Source organism: Lynx canadensis, chromosome A1, assembly GCF_007474595.2.
Source record: "Lynx canadensis isolate LIC74 chromosome A1, mLynCan4.pri.v2, whole genome shotgun sequence".
In the NCBI taxonomy this organism is placed as follows: Eukaryota; Metazoa; Chordata; class Mammalia; order Carnivora; family Felidae; genus Lynx; species Lynx canadensis.
The window spans coordinates 44,712,327-44,730,618 of record NC_044303.2 but is presented as its reverse complement, the minus strand read 5'-3'; the positions used below and the strand labels follow the sequence as shown (position 1 = coordinate 44,730,618).

At 33.3% G+C, this 18,292-nt stretch overlaps 1 protein-coding gene across 1 annotated transcript in view; it reads left to right on the top strand.

Moving 5' to 3' along the window:
• LOC115511559 (kelch-like protein 1) overlaps nucleotides 1-18,292 on the top strand; it is a 234,459-nt gene that overhangs the window by 92,432 nt on the left and 123,735 nt on the right. The gene's annotated exons all lie outside the window — the stretch shown is intronic.

Genomic DNA, 18,292 nt, shown 5'->3' with positions numbered 1-18,292 from the left:
TTATGTAAGACACAGGTGAATTGATAAGAACAAGTTTATTCAGTTCGTAAGAAGAAGAGTATTTTTCTCTGATTTGGACTCTTGTGCTTTAAACTAATTTGTAATGTTGCAAAATTATCTATGCGCAGCAATGTTAACATGGGGTTTCTGTCTTCTCAGGCTATCCAAAATAAGCTTGAAGGTAGCTCTTACCTCTGCAATGTTAGATAAAATTGTGTTGTGTATACATTTTTTTTCTGGTAGCTGTGGGGGGGCTGTAACATTCACCTGATTCTTCTTTTGTATCCATACAACCCTCAACACTTTCACTAATACATATATTACTAAGAATGTAATACAGGGAATTAGGGCACTGGGAAAGAATGACAGGCCAAATATAACATGCTAATACGTGAAGTGAGAGGTATGGTCGTATATTAAGATTGGAAAGTTAAAAAAAAAAAAAACACTGTGTCAAAATTGGGATAACAAATCAAACTTAATACAGTAATAATTGTTTTTCATCTGGCTGCTGAAATGAATAAAGTAATAAAAACAGAGAAAAAGAATTTATGGAAATCCTGCCTAAGCAAATTATACAAGATTATCCTAATACCAGGATTTTAAAAGGGAGACAAATGCATTTAGGTAACTAAACAAAGAATAAACTGTGAAGCCAAGCACTGGATTTGTCTGCATCTTCCATCCTAGGTTCTGACGCAAGATATTCTTTGAAGCCTGGGGATCTTCTCTCAGGATAGAAATGGCCAATGATCACTATTAGCCAAAAATATCATACTCATCTGTCATCAAAAATGGGAGATGCTTTTACCTATACATCTGTCTATACTATTCCATCAGAATAGACATGTACATCCTATTAGCTTATTTGTTCCTAAGGCTACACATTAAAATTATAGTTTTAATTCTTATTGGTTCAGCTGATTCATCTTAATAAATTAAACTATTTATTAACATTAGTAATTAAGATATATATTTTTGATGTAACTCGCTAGTAAAAGACTTTTAAGTATACTCTTATTACAGTGTCTAATAGGTATAAATATAGCATATATCTATTCTCTATTCCTCGTTTCTCAAACTAGGGCCAGTCCAAACTAACTTTATATATAATTTCAAGATAGATGTGCAAGAAGAAAGAGTAAAACACATTTTCTTTTCATAAAATGTTTCTGGATACAGGAGGAGCTATCACTTCTTAACTAACAGAATTACATGTCATGATAAGCACTTTCCATATATTTCTAACCTTCAATACACGACTGCAAGGTAGATGTTACTAATTATATTGTACAGAGGGAAAACAGGTTGAAAGAGGTTAAGTGACCTTGTCAAAGGCCATAGAGCTAGTGAGAAATCCAGACTTCTTGCAAACCTGAGCTGTGATGTAGTTCTACTGAGTGTACGTTGCTTCTTTGTTTGCTTTCAAAAATGGAAGACCATAAAAAATCGCCTGAATACAGCAGTTTTGAATATTCCTACAAAAAGACTGGTGAAGGAAGAAGAGCAGGGGAATAGGAAATAACATGCTTTTATTTCTTTCTTTAGTTACCAAAAATAATACACTTCATCTCATTTAATTTCTTCATTATCCCATGTAGTAAATATTATTATTACCATTTGACAAATGAAGAAATTGAGAATGGGAATGATAGCTGTCTTCCTATGGAGTTGTAGATTGTGCTCTGGATGTATCTGATTATTCCACTGAGGAGAAATGAGTGTAGTATTTTTCTGTTGGCTTCATATTTAACTCAATCTCCGACAGAGGTTAAAAAAAAAAAGAGTTTAATCAAATCTAGGATTTTCTAGCCTTTTACATGAACTTTCAAAGAAACTAAGCATCTTAGGGTCTTTAAGAAAAGCCATTATGATGATCAGGAAACATTTTTTCTTGATCCTGGAGCCATTAAATGTATGTTCACACCTATTATGTATTGCTTATACACCAACACTCTCCTCTCTTCCCTCCTCCCTCTCTCTCAATATATATATATTATATATATATATATATATATATATGTGTGTGTGTGTGTGTATATATATGTTTATTACATACATAATTTACATATCTATTAAAGATTAAATATATGTGCTTATTATATACATAAACCTTTATTTAATCTTTAATAGTTATATAAAATGCAATATTACATTTTAAAGTACTAGCAATATTTAAAAGAAGGAAAATCTCCATTTTTCTAGTAAGAATTTATTTTCAAAGGGAAAGAGTACATGGGCTTATTTTTTAAGGAGACCTGAGAGAAGAATTTGTACGATAATTCCTGTGATGTAAATGACAGGTTTCAGGTAAGTAAGAGAACGATGCTTGGAAGACCTGTTGGGAGCTACATATAATATTGTGAAGCAAAACACAACAAGTACTGACCAAGGCAAGAGTAGAAAACCAAGATTTAGAGATGTCTAAAACAAAAAGAAATAAATATAGAAAAAAAATATGCTTCTGGGATAAAGCTAAACTAAATAACTGGGAGTATTTTTACAGCCTTGACTTTCTAGTTTCTATTTAGTAAGTGCATGGAAAAATTTCTAGAGCTTAAACAAAAAGTAAAAATAAAGACATTGAGAGAGACTTCATCAACAAAGAAAACATGTTAAAAGATTGACTGCTGTCAAAGAATAAATCTAGATTATTACTACACTAATAGTCTTCTCTTATGCTTGTGAGCCAGTTGACCAACCTGCCTTAGGTGGATTCCAATTTAATTATTTATCACAATCTGCATTCTCATAGATATTTTTTCCATCATGTGTATCTGTGTTTAGTTATTTCTTAAGTTCACAAGAGAAAATCTGTTCTGATATTCTCTTTTATTTATAAATTAATGTATGTTATTATAAAGTATAAATTATGTTAATTTGGTGTACAAATATATAGTAAAGATATAAATTTTGGTAGACGGTATGGATTTTAGTTAAGCACAGTGGTAGACACCATGAGCTTCAGAAGAGAATAAAAGAAGAGACATAAAAAGACTCAGAAGTGAAATGTCTATTTTATCTTGTATTGAAATATAATAGTTATTGCTGAAATAAATTCAGTTGGCTTTGCTATAGAAAGGAACTGAGGAAAAGGCAAAATGAAAGAAATACATAATTGAGTTATAGTCTAATAGTGAGTGACTTCTATTATCTTTTAACATTATATTTTAAATAAGGGAGAAGTAGAATTTTCCATAAGAGTTTCTATATTTTTCTGGACTGCCCAGAGGTTTAAAAATTTCAACAGAATTGGAAACAGTGTGGAAATTTCATTTTAGAGAGTGAATGTGTATGTGTGTGTTGTGCGTGTATGCATCGATTTACTTTTTTTCTATATTTTCTTTTATAAAGATGCAACAAAAGAATATGTTCCTATGCAATAACATGTTTTAACATTATGAAACTATTGTTTCCACTCGTTTTAACTGATTTCATAAGATATAAACTTGTAATACGTACATAAATATTTATTTCTTATATACCTGTTTTAAAAGTACAAAAACTATCCAATTTTTGGTGTGTTCCTTTCTAATGATTGGTTTGGAAATTTAAATCATGTTATTCCAAAAATGAAAGGATTGCAATTCTATATATACTCAAGTCAAAATACCTTCCAAAAAACTCAGTTTTATCACAGTCAGAGATTATTTAGAAGGTTAGACATATACAAATAAACTATGTTTCCTATTTGGAATTGGTATTGTTTCTCTTTTGAGATGACAAGGATAAAGATTTCTTATAACTTACTGACCAGACACCTACTGACTTTTAAAAGAAATACGTAGCTGCGTGTGTGTGTGTGTGTGTGTGTGTGTGTGTGTGTGTGTTTATGTACATAAACACTTTCGGTAGCAAAATGTGAAAGAAAAAAAAATATGAAATGGAATAACAAATGATTGCCTAAGCTTAGAAGAAAATGGCTTATTTTAATAATAAAAAAATAACAAAATAACAAGGAAACCAAAAGTGTATCTTAAGGAAACAGATACTACTTCTATTTTATAAGAATACATATTTGTATGCAAAGCTGTAATTAATTTATTCCAAAAGGTTATTTATGTAATAATAGCAATATGAGAAGGGAGAGGTCATCAACATTTTTTACTCCATTGGAAATGTGACAGTTGATCAGATACCAGTGATATAGATTCTGCTGTCTATAAAAATTATAGCCACCACTAAAAATCCTAATGAAAAGCAAGCAAAGTGACAAAGAACAGATCAATATAACAAGAGCATCCATAAATCACAATGTAAGATATACCGAGTAGATTATACTCCTGAGTAATTTATATGTTTTGTTTGGTTTTACTTCTCCAAAGGAAGCATTGATAAACCACCTGATAATTCCAACAATTCTCCAAGTTTGTCAGCATAAATGTTCAGTATTTAGTGTATTATATATCTTACTTTTACAAAGGAAAAGAAAAGAAAAAAACTTTTAACTCTTACAAAGGAGTAAGGCAAAAGGAATTTATCAAACACATTAACAATGCATTTCCGGTCTATGTTACTCTTCAATTTGTTTTTGTTCTATTTTGTTTGGGTTTCTCTCTCTCTCTCTCTCTCTCTCTCTCTCTCTCTGATCTGCTTGCTGTCTGATTAATTAATGATTATACCAGACATCATCAAAGAAATAGTCTTCTCCACAAAACTAGACTGTAATAGTTTTTAAAAGTGTAGAATAATGTTATTCTCTGAAAGAAACTTGGGAAACAGTGTTTTTAAAACAGAAATGCTCAGACAATATATGCCTCTAAAATCTTACCGGAAATACCATTTAGTTTCATGATCATCTATCACATGATGGCATTCATGGTTCAAGTTATAATATTAAGAAAATACAATAATTTTTATTTCATCATTTTTTGTAAGTGAGTTATAATGTAAAAACAACAACAACAACAAAAGATATGCACAAGCACAAACTCAAACTTACACACATTATTCTCTTTGGTCACGAGGATAGAGAAACTGGAACCTAATCTGAAAGACTACTTTTTTGTTACAGTGCTGAAAACCTCTGTGCTTTTGTCAAGGGCTGATCTCAATGCTTGTGGTTTGTATCCCATCTTTATTGCCATTGAAATTTCACTACTTCAGTGACCCCTTTTATATTTTATATTATTAATTTGTTCCGTATCGGATCATTGGTATTAACTCATGTAGATTTGTTGTTTCGCATATATTAAACAAAACTCCCCATATTCCTACCTACGGTTTCAATTCTGTTTCCTTTTCAAGCAAAATATGTAATTATTATTTATAGTTGTAATAAATCTAATTATTAATAATCATCATTCTCTCTTCAATCCACTGTAATCAATCCTTTGAACAATTTAAAATCACCGCAAACCTCCATGCTGTAATATTCTGCCTATCTCATTTGTTTCTATCTTATACTTGGCTTCCCAGCGACGTTTGACAGAATTGATCTGGCCACTCTTACCCAATTGTTATTCCTAATTTTTTTGTACTCTGTGATGTTGCAATGCCCCAGGACACCATGTGCTCTGCATAAAGAATAATATTTACTTCTGTACTTTTAAATACTTTATAGGAGTCAATTGTAAGTTCCGAATTTATATATTTAGCTCTAAACTTTTCCTGAGAGATAGATTCAAATACCTGGTTAACTACTTGATATCTCTAATTAGATATCCAAGAGCCATCCAAAACTTCACATACTGGAAGAATTGAAGATCCCAAGACTTTCCCCCTGCTCCCCCACTGTCAGTAAATAGCACTACCAACCATCTAGTTGCTTAGGCTTAAATTCTAGCATCACTTTTAATTCTTAACTTTGCATTACATTTAACATTCAGTTCTTTAGGAAGTCCTTTTTGACTGTATTCTAAACTATATTCTTAGTCTGTTCTTTTTTTTTTTTTTTTTTTTTTTGGCCTCGCTACAGCCCCATCCTAAAATAAGCCACCACCATCCTTCTCCTGCACAATTGGAATAGTATCCTACCTGTTACTCGAAATTTTATGCTTAACTATGGCAGTAATTTCCAACAACAGAACTCTTGAAGTGTGAATACATTAATCTCAAATTTAAGATTTATACTCTTAGGGCAAAATGCTAATATCCTTGCCCTGCAAAGTCTACATCGTCTATTTCATGATTACAAACTCCCTGACTTAATCTCTCCCCAGCACTTAGTATACTCTAGGTACACTGATATTCCTTCTGTTTTTGGCACAGGTCAAGTTTATTTCTTCTATAGCATATCTGTGCCAGCTGATGCTGGGGGCTAGAAGCAGTGGCTTGCCAGTGGAAGAGGATGGTGATGATAGGAATATTTTCTCAGGTGCAAGCAATGAAAGGGGAGGCATAGTTTGTAGATTATTTTTTTTTAATTTTTTTTCAACGTTTTTATTTATTTTTGGGACAGACAGAGACAGAGCATGAACAGGGGAGGGGCAGAGAGAGAGGGAGACACAGAATCAGAAACAGGCTCCAGGCTCCGAGCCATCAGCCCAGAGCCTGACGCGGGGCTCGAACTCACGGACCGTGAGATCGTGACCTGGCTGAAGTCGGACGCTTAACCGACTGCGCCACCCAGGCGCCCCATAGTTTGTAGATTATTAAAGACAATAATAAAATGGCCAAAAGTCAGCCCACTTTTGTTATTACTAGACCTTGACAATTCTTTAAAATGCCATTAATAACATACTCCTACCTGCTGGGATGAACTGCCCACCACACCCCTTTTCTGAACGTCTACTGCCTAGAAGATGTTTACATTCATCATAGCATGGCTGACACTTTCTAATTAATCACATGCCACATCAAATGTGTCCTGTTCTTAGCACTTTCACCTACTATTTTCTTGAGTTTTAATCTGTTTTTATCTCTTTCCTTATAAATATATTTTTCAGAAAACCAGACTTGAAGCTCTTGTTCACAAAATTCCTGGCATAATGAGTACTCAAAAAGTATTCATCGAGTCAACAAATGAAAACATTTTCTAGGTTTAGGAATTGTAGTTTCATTTAACCGTATGTTGATATATGACTTATCTGAAATGAGAGAGAAATCTACAATAGTGTGTTATGACGGAGCTAACAGTGGCTACTAAGGATGAAGTCAAAGAGCACATTGATTCAGACTTTACTGAAAATCCTTTATTGAATGGACAATAGGAAAGCAAATTAAATAGGATATGCTCCCTCATCTCTTTGCTTTATTAGATATATCCATAGAACATAAATTCTTTAGAATTCCTCTGATTTAATGATACATTTAAAAATAAGTTGGCTTGGGGCGCCTGGGTGGCGCAGTCGGTTGGGCGTCCGACTTCAGCCAGGTCACGATCTCGCGGTCCGTGAGTTCGAGCCCCGCGTCGGGCTCTGGGCTGATGGCTCAGAGCCTGGAGCCTGTTTCCGATTCTGTGTCTCCCTCTCTCTCTGCCCCTCCCCCGTTCATGCTCTGTCTCTCTCTGTCCCAAAAATAAATAAACGTTGAAAAAAAAAAAATTTAAAAAAAAAAAAAAAAAATAAAAATAAGTTGGCTATAAGAAAAAAATGTCCCATTTTCATTGCTAGCATAATATATCAGAAAACAAAGTCCATTCCATGGGGAAAAAAAAAACCCTTGAACTTCAGTTAGTTCATAAGCATTTTTGTACATATTAAATAATATACATAACATTTACCAAGAGGCCACACAGTGTGAGAACAATTATTTTCCTCAATTAAACATTAAAGAAGAATTTCATTTTTTATTCATGCCTATTTTATATAACAATGATAAAATTAAAGGACATAATAATTTGTAAGAGGACTAACAAAAATTGTGGAATGTTTGGAATGAAGCAAAAGCCATTTAAATCATTAAAATATTTCTAGCTATTTTAATTTAGGATTTAGGGAACTCAGTTAACTCATGAAGCTACTTTAATATTTTAGTAACTGAAGTTTATAGAAATAATCTGAAGATTAAAATAGGATCCTTAGACTAAAGAATACTCTTAATTTGGGGGCAAATATCATAGGTAAAGCTATAGTAGAGGAAATTACCTTGATCCAATTATAAGATTATTTTATTTTGATCAGTAATTTATTTGGGATATAGATAAAATACATATGTTCCTGCATCCCCTGTCCACACTGCTATTTTTATAAAATATTTTTGCTTGTTACTCTTTGAGGAAAAGCAAGGCAGCCTGTGTGGCTGAAACAGAGTCATCAGGGAGTGAGTTGTTGGAGGAATTTAGAGAAGGTGAGGATCGAAATCATTGAATGACTTGTAAGCAATTGCAAGGACTTTGGTACTTCCTTTGAGTGTGATGGAAGCCATTGCAGAGTTTTAAGCAGAAAAGAACTTTATCTCATGTACACAGTTGAATGGACTATCTAGTTGTTGTGTAGAGAGTATACCACAGGGAAACAAGAGTAGAAAATGGAAACCAGTTAGGAGGTGATAGCAATAGCAGAGGTGAGATATTTGAGAAGTCACAGAAGAATAATAAGGTAGTAACAATGAAGATAGTGAGAAGTGTTGTCATTCTAGTTATATTTGTAAGTACAGCTGTTTATATGGGAGAATAAGAGATAAGAGAGGAATCAGAAATGATCCCAGGTTTTTTGGCTTGAGCCCCAATGAGGAAGGATATTATGGAATACTGACTTTAAGATTTCTATTAAGCCTTTAAGTGGAAATGTTGAATAGGCAGTTGAATGCATCATTTAGGTGTTGTGGAGGTACACTAGGAGATATAAATTAGGAAACCGTTGGCATATAGATATAATTTAAAGCCATGATATGAGATAGTATTACCTAAGAAGTCAGAATAGATAAATAAGTACAGAGAACTCAGAATCACGTTCTGGGCATCGAAACATTACAAAATTAGAGATAGAAAGAACCTGGTAACTGAAATCAAGACACTAGTCAAATAGTATATAAACCAAGGGAGCTTGCTGGCAGAAATTTCATAAAATAAACCATCAGAGAGGACTGAGTGATAACCTGTACCAAATGCTGCTGAGAGATCAAATAGAATGATGTACGTTAATTGATTTTTAAGGATATGAAAGTCATTGGTAACTTTGACAAGATTAATTTCTGTGGAATAGAGCTAAGCAAATGTGGGAAAACTAGCATTTAAAATAGTAAATACATAGGATGTTTAAAACTGCAAAATTGAACAAAAAAAAATAGTCTGTAAGTGGCTGGGTTTATCAGCCAGGATTCAATGAAGAGAAACAAAAACAAAGTGAAATTTTAACATGGAAAATTTATTTAAAAAATCACTAAGTATAACAAGGATTTGGAGTAAGGAAGCATTAGAAACTAAAAAGCTAAAGGAACTCTAAAGAATATAGAAATAGCATATTTCTGAGGTATACTTCAGAGACATTGCTGTTTTAGGTCTAGACCACTACAATAAAGTGAATATCAGTAAAGTGAGTCCAATGAATTTTTTGGTTTCCCAGTGTATATAAAAGTTATGTTTACATTTATAAAAGTATAGCCCATTAAGTATGCAATAGAATTATGTCTAAGAAAAACAATGTACATACTTATTTTAGAAAAAACTTTACTACTAAAAAAATGATAACCTTCATTTGAGCTTTCAGTGAGTCATGTTCTTTTTGATGGCAGAGAGTCTTGCCTCCATGTTGATAGCTGCTGACTGATCAGGGTGGTAGTTGCTGAAGGCTGGGGTGACTGGGGCAATTTCTTGAAACAAGACAACAATGAAGTTTACTGTATTGATTGACTTTCCCTTTCACAAATGATTTCTCTGCAGCAAGCAATGATGCCTGATAGCATTTTACTCACAGAGATTTCTTTCAAAACTGGAGTCAATCCTCTGAAACCCTGCCACTGCTTTATCAACAAAGTTAATGTAATATTCCAAATTCTTTATTTTAATAGTCTCCACAGCATCTTCACCAGGAGTAGATTCCATCTCAAGAAACCACTTTGTTCATCCATAGAATAACCACTCATCCATTCAAGTTTTATTGTGACCTTTCAGAAATTCAGTCACATCTTCAGGCTCTACTTCTAGTTCTAGTTCTATTGCTATTTCTACCACATATTTAGTTACTTCCTCCAGTGAAGTCTTAAACCTTTAATTTGTAATAAACACAATATCTGCAAAGCACAGTAAATCAAAGTCCTATAAAACAAGGTATTCTTGTATAAGGAGCAGCTACTTACTGCCTTGGGGCTGAGACAGAGCACCCATGGAAGCACCCCACCTGAGATTCAGACCTCCTTGAAGACAGTGCAGCCATGGCTAACTAAATGGCAGACAAGTCATTGTGCTGTAGCAGTGGTAGAATTTTCTAGAAATCTGTCCTTTAGAACTTACTAGAAATCTTCCCTCTAGGTATCCCAAAAGAGACACCCTGCTACAAAATCACCTGGGGAGACTTCTGGGATAATTTTCTAGGTTCTCCTGGCCATCATGCTCTGCAGGAGGCAAGCACTAGAGAAACTGCATTCATTGCAGAAATCTGGTGAATAGGCATACTCAAACCAGGAAGCAAAATCTTTCTCCCTAGTGTCTCTCCAGTGTCCTCTACTGACAATGCTTACCATAGTGCTAGCTGGCAAAGAAAAAAACAAAACAAACAAACAAAAAAAAAAACCTTAATGGGCCATTTCATCATCCATTTTCACAAAAGAGTTGAAAAAGATCATTTTGGAGCTGAGGGTCAATAAATTGATGAAGAAAACAAACAAAATATATTGATAAACACCAAGCTGAAGGAGAGGAATCAGGCATGTTTACATACTCACAGGTGTGATTCTGAAGACAGGAAATTTGATGATGTAAGACAGAGGGAAGAATTGTTGTAATATTTTATCTAAATGTGCTAGGGTAGGTAGGATTTCATGCATAAGTGGGTAGATTGACTTTAGAAAAGAGGATTGGAAATTATCTATGTGAACAGGAGAAAAGCAAAATCATGTGCATGCAAGTTTTGGTAGTTTAGTAGATGCAGTGGTATAAATGAGTGTTTATTTGATATTTTTGAGTTCAACATTAATTCAGTGTTTGTTCATGGAAAGTTTAATTTCATTGGACCTCAGTTTTCACTTCAGGACAAGAAGATAGAAATATTTTTTTCTGTCAGTAACATTGTGTGAATGAAATTAATTTTTTTTCCCTAAGAATTGATGCCTACTCAATAAATACTTGACAGTTTTATGGAGAATTAAGATATGTATGTCTTTCCATCTGAAAAAAAATAATTTTTACAATGCTTGAAACCTCTCATGAGCCTTTCAGTCATTCGATATGTATTAAAATAAAACAGACAAACAAACAAACAAACAAACAAAAAAGCTTAAAGAACTTTTTGCTCATCAAATAAATGGCCTTTAGTGAAATATAGATTCCTTCCACTGGAGTCATTTTTTTTCCTGAGAGTCATCATTCACAGCTTTTAAATGACAAAAATCCTATGACTTAAAAAAATAGATAAACTGTTTAAAATTACTTTGCAAGCTTGTATAATTTAAATCATTCCTAAGAGGAAAGGAAGCAAACTATATACTGTGTGAATGAATCACAAGTGAATTGAATTTTATCACACAAGTACTGAAATGACTATAACTGTAATTTTAATTTCCAAGAGTATCAAATAAATAAAATAGTTTATTATTATAATGACTCTGAAAATGGAAAAAATACCCCCAAGAGAAGAGCAATTTAACATTAATGACTATCCAGAGAATCAGGCAAAAGCACTCTTTTCCATTCTAATTAGATGGCAAATACTTATAGGTCACCCAGAATATAAGTTGTTACTTTAATAATATTCAAAAAGTAACAGTGCACTGCTAATGTTAAAAAATGGTAAATACTTATATATTATTTTGCATAACTATTCGGAATTTTTTGGAGTGATGTTATTTTTTTCAAAATATAAAGATAAATTATCTTAGAATAATCTTATTGGTGCTGAGTACCATGCAATTTCATATTCCAACCATTAAGAAAATGGAGCACATGTTAATTTAATATTTCCCACAAATACATCAAATTTTCCAATTCAAGACTCCTGATAAATTAGAGAAAAGTTTATTTACTTTCCATATATTCAATTTTAAGTTAATGAAAACAATTAAGAGTTTGCTATTATCAGTAATTTTTGTTAGTCTTCTATAGGTTAACCCCATCAAGTAGAACTCATTAAGTGGGTATATTACTTTTCTCTTTTTTTTTTCTTTTTAATCTGAACAATAATTGGTGAAACTGTGTGATTTTTTTAAAATTTTGTTGATTTGTAGTTTACTCTAATATCTCTTACCCACACTATTGCCTTCCTTATCAAGCCAATTCAGATCAGTTTAGAATTTATATTCCCATAATCACCAGGGAAAATATGTGAATGATCACACAATGCCATACTAAAATGTGTATCTACCTTACTTTCACAGAATTTTTCGGGGGGAGGAAAGACCTTCAAAACCAGCCCCCTAATATTTTGCAAGTAGAAATTCAGGCTGTGAGAATTAAAGCAGACTACTTTAGATATTTTAAATTTAAAAACTCACAGAGGCATGTGCAATGGAACTTAAGAATTCTAATTCTCAAAACAATTTTTTCCACCTATGAGAACAAGCTTTCAAACAAAAAAATATTTTAACTTTTACTTAGCATTTAGCAGTTTTTGAGGTATTAACTGTCATCATGACACCTAGAGCAGAAAAGACAACATAGATCCTGAACATTTCAATTTTTCCTGTTATATCTGAAGTAGAAAGTTAGATAATTTTAACTACAAAGTCTAATTTTATTGTAATTCAAAGGAAACATTTTCCTGAATGAATAACTAATATAGAATTTGATTTCACGTATGGGGCGCTAGGGTTGCTCAGTCGGAACACCGTGTGACTCTTGATCCAGGGTTGGGGGATCTAACCTAACCATGTCAGGTTTAGAGATTACTTTTAAAAAATCTTTACAAAAGTAAATAAAAAATTAAAAAATAAAATACTCAGGCATACTTCTGAGCACTTGTTTTTTCACCAAAGAAATTTTATCTTTATTTGGCATGGAATAATGATTTAATAAATAGACGTTTAAAGAATCAAAATTCAATTGTTGATTTTAAAGCAAAATATTTATTTTTCTTTTGAAGAACATTTAAAAAATAAATATCGTGTTAACTGAAAAATAGCTTTTAAAAATAAGTTTTATATAAATCATGTTCTGTTATTAATCTCTTTCCTGATGTAGTTTGCATATTATGTTTCTCATTTTCCTGGTGTGAAAAAAAGATCTCATGAACCATGAGATCATGTCCTGACGAGAGATCAAGAGTCAGATGCTCAACCGACCGAGCCACCCAGGTGTCCCTGGGTGGTTATTATTTTTTAAAGTTTTGGAATTCTTAATGGCAAAGGTTAATGAACAATAGATTTTCATTTAGAGTAAATTATCCCAAGTTATAAACACAAATCTTAAAATGTGTTTATAATTTTAAAAATTGGCACATTTTTCTGCCACAAAGTAGCTTGCAAAATTTGCTTTGCTGAGCTGGAAAAGCAGCATATTCAGTGAATTCAATAAGCTGACCTATAAAGACCTGGAAATAGAGTCATAAATAATAATGAGTGTGTTATTCTCAATTCAGTCAGCTATGGGGGTTTTCCAAACCATTAAACAACTTCCCAATTTGCTACAAATCAGCATAAGTGTTCTACTCTTTTCAAAAAGAAGCTAGAATAAAAGATGGCAAGTATATGGTAAGAATTTAGGGAGTGATGAATATTTAATCGAAAGGAACACGTGAAATCTAGTTTCAGTGAGTAGTCACTCATAATATTCAGCTATTATAAAAATAAAAAATGAGATTTTATCCTGACCATTAGATTTGACCTCATCCTAATATTTGTGCTAATGCTCATTATTTTCTGTGTATGCTAAAATATATGTAGAATTGGGCACATACATAAGTTATGCCTGAAATATAAAGATCTAGTTGAATGGTAAATACACATTTCATCTGATTGGTCAAATTTTTTTTAAGTTTAAATACTTATTTTGAGAGAGAGAGAGAGACTGGGAGAGACAGAATCCCAGACTCTGCGTTGTAAGCACAGAGCTTGATGCGGGGTTCAAGTCTACAAAATGTGAGAGCATGGCCTGATCTCAGATCAAGAGTCAGATGCTTAACCAACTGGGCCACCCAGGCACCCCGTGATTGATCAATTTTTTTAGGAGACAGGAATGGCATCTTGTCCTGATGTCATGTCCAGAAACAAGGACTAGATATGTGTTAGATCTTCAAATAAATTCCTTATTAACAGCTATTGTCTTCTTCATGTGTCACCAAATTTTGGAATTTTTTGTTTTTATTTTGATTTTGTGTGTGTGTGTGTGTGTGTGTGTATGTTGTTTGTTTGTTTTGTTTTTTGGTAAATATGATTCTTTAAAAATGTTCTAAACCTTTTCTTTCCATGTATATTTTCAATAACTTTAGATTAGTCTTTTTTTTTCTTTTTTGCAGTGGACTCAATCATAATTGTCCAACTCTAGTGACATCTTTCTCCATCTGTATCTGCTCTTCACAATGCCTCCAGGGTGAATTTTTCAAAACACATATTCGTTTTATTGATATGTTGATATGTTGATTAACAGTAAATCATATACACATACAACAGGGAAAACAGCAAAGATCTAAACTGCTACCATTAATAAAACACCAGAATCAATCATTCGGTGAAAATCAGTCTAGAAATCTCTTCACTTACTCATTCACTCACTCATTTCATGAAGACTTTCTAAGTGCCGCCTCTATCGAGTGGTGCTGACTCAAACAGACTGCTCTTTACGCTAATGCAGCCACATTTTAACAAGAAGCAGAGGACAGAATGAAGGGCTGGCAACAACCATCAAATGAACTATGCCTTCCTTAAAACTCAGATGGTGAAAATAATTATGAATTAAAGTAAGACAAGGTGAGAGAGTGCTTGGGGTTGCCAATTTAGGTAGGCCAGAGAAGTCCTTTATGAGAAAGTGACTTTGAGCAGAGACAAAAAAATAAATGAGGGAAAAACCAAATAGATATCAGACAAAAGAGTGTTCCAGGAAGAAGGAACAGCAATGAGGCCAAGGTAAATAGAATTCTTTGGACAAGGTAGCAGGTGTGTGGAAGATGAGGTCAGAAGTGTTCAGGAAATAGGTAATACAGGGCTGAGATGGTCATAAGGAGTTTAGCTTTTATGTCAATTACTATGGAAAGTCACTGAGGGATTTTGAACAGAGAAGACACATCCTCTGTTGTTTCTTCTTATTTTTTATTATGGAAAAATTCAAATGTATTCAAAAGTAGAGAGTAACTCTATCTTAAAAGGATCATTCTAGCTAGTGTATGAAAAATAAACTATATGATGGTGCAATAGCTAAGATCCCAGCAGGAGATAAAATTTACCAAAAATGGTTCATATGAAGAGATGTTAATGAAGGCACTACTTACAGAGATGTGGCCAGTGTTCAGAAAATGCACAAAGTAGGTTGAGGACTCAGGGCCCCTGAACCAAGGTGGTAATGGAGAAAACCATATTACATACTTCAGAAAGATCAGAACTATAACAGAGTGGCTGCCCTACTTGAGCTGTAGTCATAAGAGGACATCACTACAGCCACGTTTTGCAGGGAATAGGGAAGAAAATACTCATTTTTATTTCCACCATCTAACTTTCTGCTTGTAATCCCATTGGCTGGACTTGGCCAAAAGCAAGTCAGCAATGGAGCCATGTGATGTAGTTCCAGAATGTTTAGCCTCTCAAGGAACTAAACTGGACAGAGAACAGTGCAAATTGAATGACAGGGAAACAAATGAAGACAATCAGCACTAAAAGGACAGACTGGAAGCAGATACACTAGTTAGGAGGTTTTATAATAGTCCAGGGAGGATGTTAGCTTGTCCCAAAGTTGTAAATATATTATAGAATATCTTGAAGGTTAAACTAAAAGTATGTCCAGTGGATTTGATGTGTTAAGTGAGAGAAAAAAAGGATTCATAAGGACATTCGATTATATGATTACATAAGCATAATCTGATTATACTATTACATGGCTTTATATATAAGGATGGAAGTTTGGGTGGATGGATGGATGGATGGATGGAGATTAAAATATATAAAGATATAAGAGAAAGAAAGATTTTACTAAGAATAGAGTCTCAGGACGCCTGGGTGGTTCAGTCGTTTAAGTGTATGACTTCAGCTCAGGCCATGATCTCATGGTTCATGAGTTCAAGCCCCACATCGGGCTCTGTGCTGACAGCTCAGATCCTGGAGCCTGCTTCAGAGTCTGTGTCTCCCTCTCTTTTTCTGCCCCTCCCCCATTCACGTGTGTGCGCTCACTCTCTCTCTCAAAAATAAATAAAAACATTTAAAAAAATAAAAAGAATCTCAATGAATAGCATATTTTGAATACATATCATTAGTCTGGATTCTGCTTGACTTCCTTTTATTCCTCTGAACCTCTGACCTTTTTCTTGAAATATTCTTTATTCTTTTCTGTGCCTGGCAAACAGGTACTTGTCTTTATTGATTCAATTTAAAGAAGACACTCTGTTGTAAGTATTTATCTACCGCATAATACTTGGTTAAGCATGCCTTCCTATTTCCTAGAGTACTTTGTCCATATTTCTTGTACCATTTGACCACCTTCACCCATTTCACCCACCACCTGTCCCCTGCCTCTAGCAACTACTAATCCGTTCTCTGCAACTATGAGTTTGGGGTGTGTGTGTGTGTGTGTGTGTATGTATTAGAAGATCCCACATATAAGTAAAATAATATAGTATTTGTCTTTGTCTTTGTGACTCATTTCATTTACCATAATGCCCTCCATAAGGTCCATCCATGTTGTCACAAATGGCAGGATTTCCTTCTTTCATAGAAGGATAGAATAATAATCCTACATATATACATATACATAGAATATACATATATACATATGTACATATGTATGTATACATATAATGCATATACATATATGTATACATATATACATATGTACATATATACATATATACATAGAATAATAATCCTACATATATACATATCACATTTTCTTTATCCATCCATCCATCCCTCAACGGACACTTAGGTTGTTCCCATGTCTCAGCTATTGTAAATAATGCTAATGCTGTGAGACCATGAGAGTGAACATATACATTCAAGTCAGTGTTTTATTTTCTTTAGATAAACACCCAGAAGAATTGTCGGATCAAGTGAATACCACTTTAAAAAATTATCTTCTTGTGCATTAAGTTGATTAATGTAGCTTGTTGAAATGACTTTCAACTGTTATACAAGTCCAGGAGGGTTATTTGTAAGGAAAAGAAGAAGAGTGAATGGTTTAATGATTCCTGTTTTGGAAAAATCAACCATCTGAAAATTAGGATGTTGGATAAAGATATAATAGGCTTCTCAACACAACAAAAATACTTTTATTTAGCTGTAAGTACTAGGAAATAATAAGCATATGTTCCATTATATTATAAATTACATGTGACTCCAATATAATATAAATTGTATTGTAAATTATTTAAATTAGGAACTGATACATTACTTTTGCATACTCCAAAGTGCCTGACATGGGGCTTGACACATTCCAATTATTTTAATGTCCTTAATATTTATATTAATAAGGCTATATTTTCCCTTATCCCTGAAGTTTGTTCAGTCAAGGTGTTTGAACAACTCATTTCATACCCAAACTTTAGAAACTCTACAGGCAGAGTGTATGCCCAGCAGAATTAGCTTTACTTGGGAGAATTATTTTAATCCCTTATTGACTTGCAAGATGCATCCACCTTGATGTTTTCACAGGAACATATCTCACTGATGATGATCAAAAGAGGTATGTTGGACTTTGATCAGAGTAAATCTAAAGAAAGCTGGAAATCTGCAAATATGCAGTGATTAAAATTCTTTCTCCATCTTCTCTTTGTGGAATGAGGGAGGTGAAATACTGACTGATACCTTATAATTAGTGTGAGAGAAATCGAAAAGTTTTTATTTAAGATAATTGAGACAATGCTAAAGCAAAACAAAAATTTCATACTGTGCCTACATTATTATAGAAATTTTAAAAAACCTAATTTTCCAGAGTAAACTGAATGCAGTCCTTTCAATTGCCTTCCTGAATATGTGTGTTAACATCTGGGAGTGTTTGCTTCTTACCATCAGCATCAACTTCTCTGAGACAGAATATGGGAGGAGCAGGGGAAGAATTTTCAATCTTTCTTGTAGCACCAGATGTTCTTTATAAGCCTAAGATAGTTACTTCCTTTTTGAT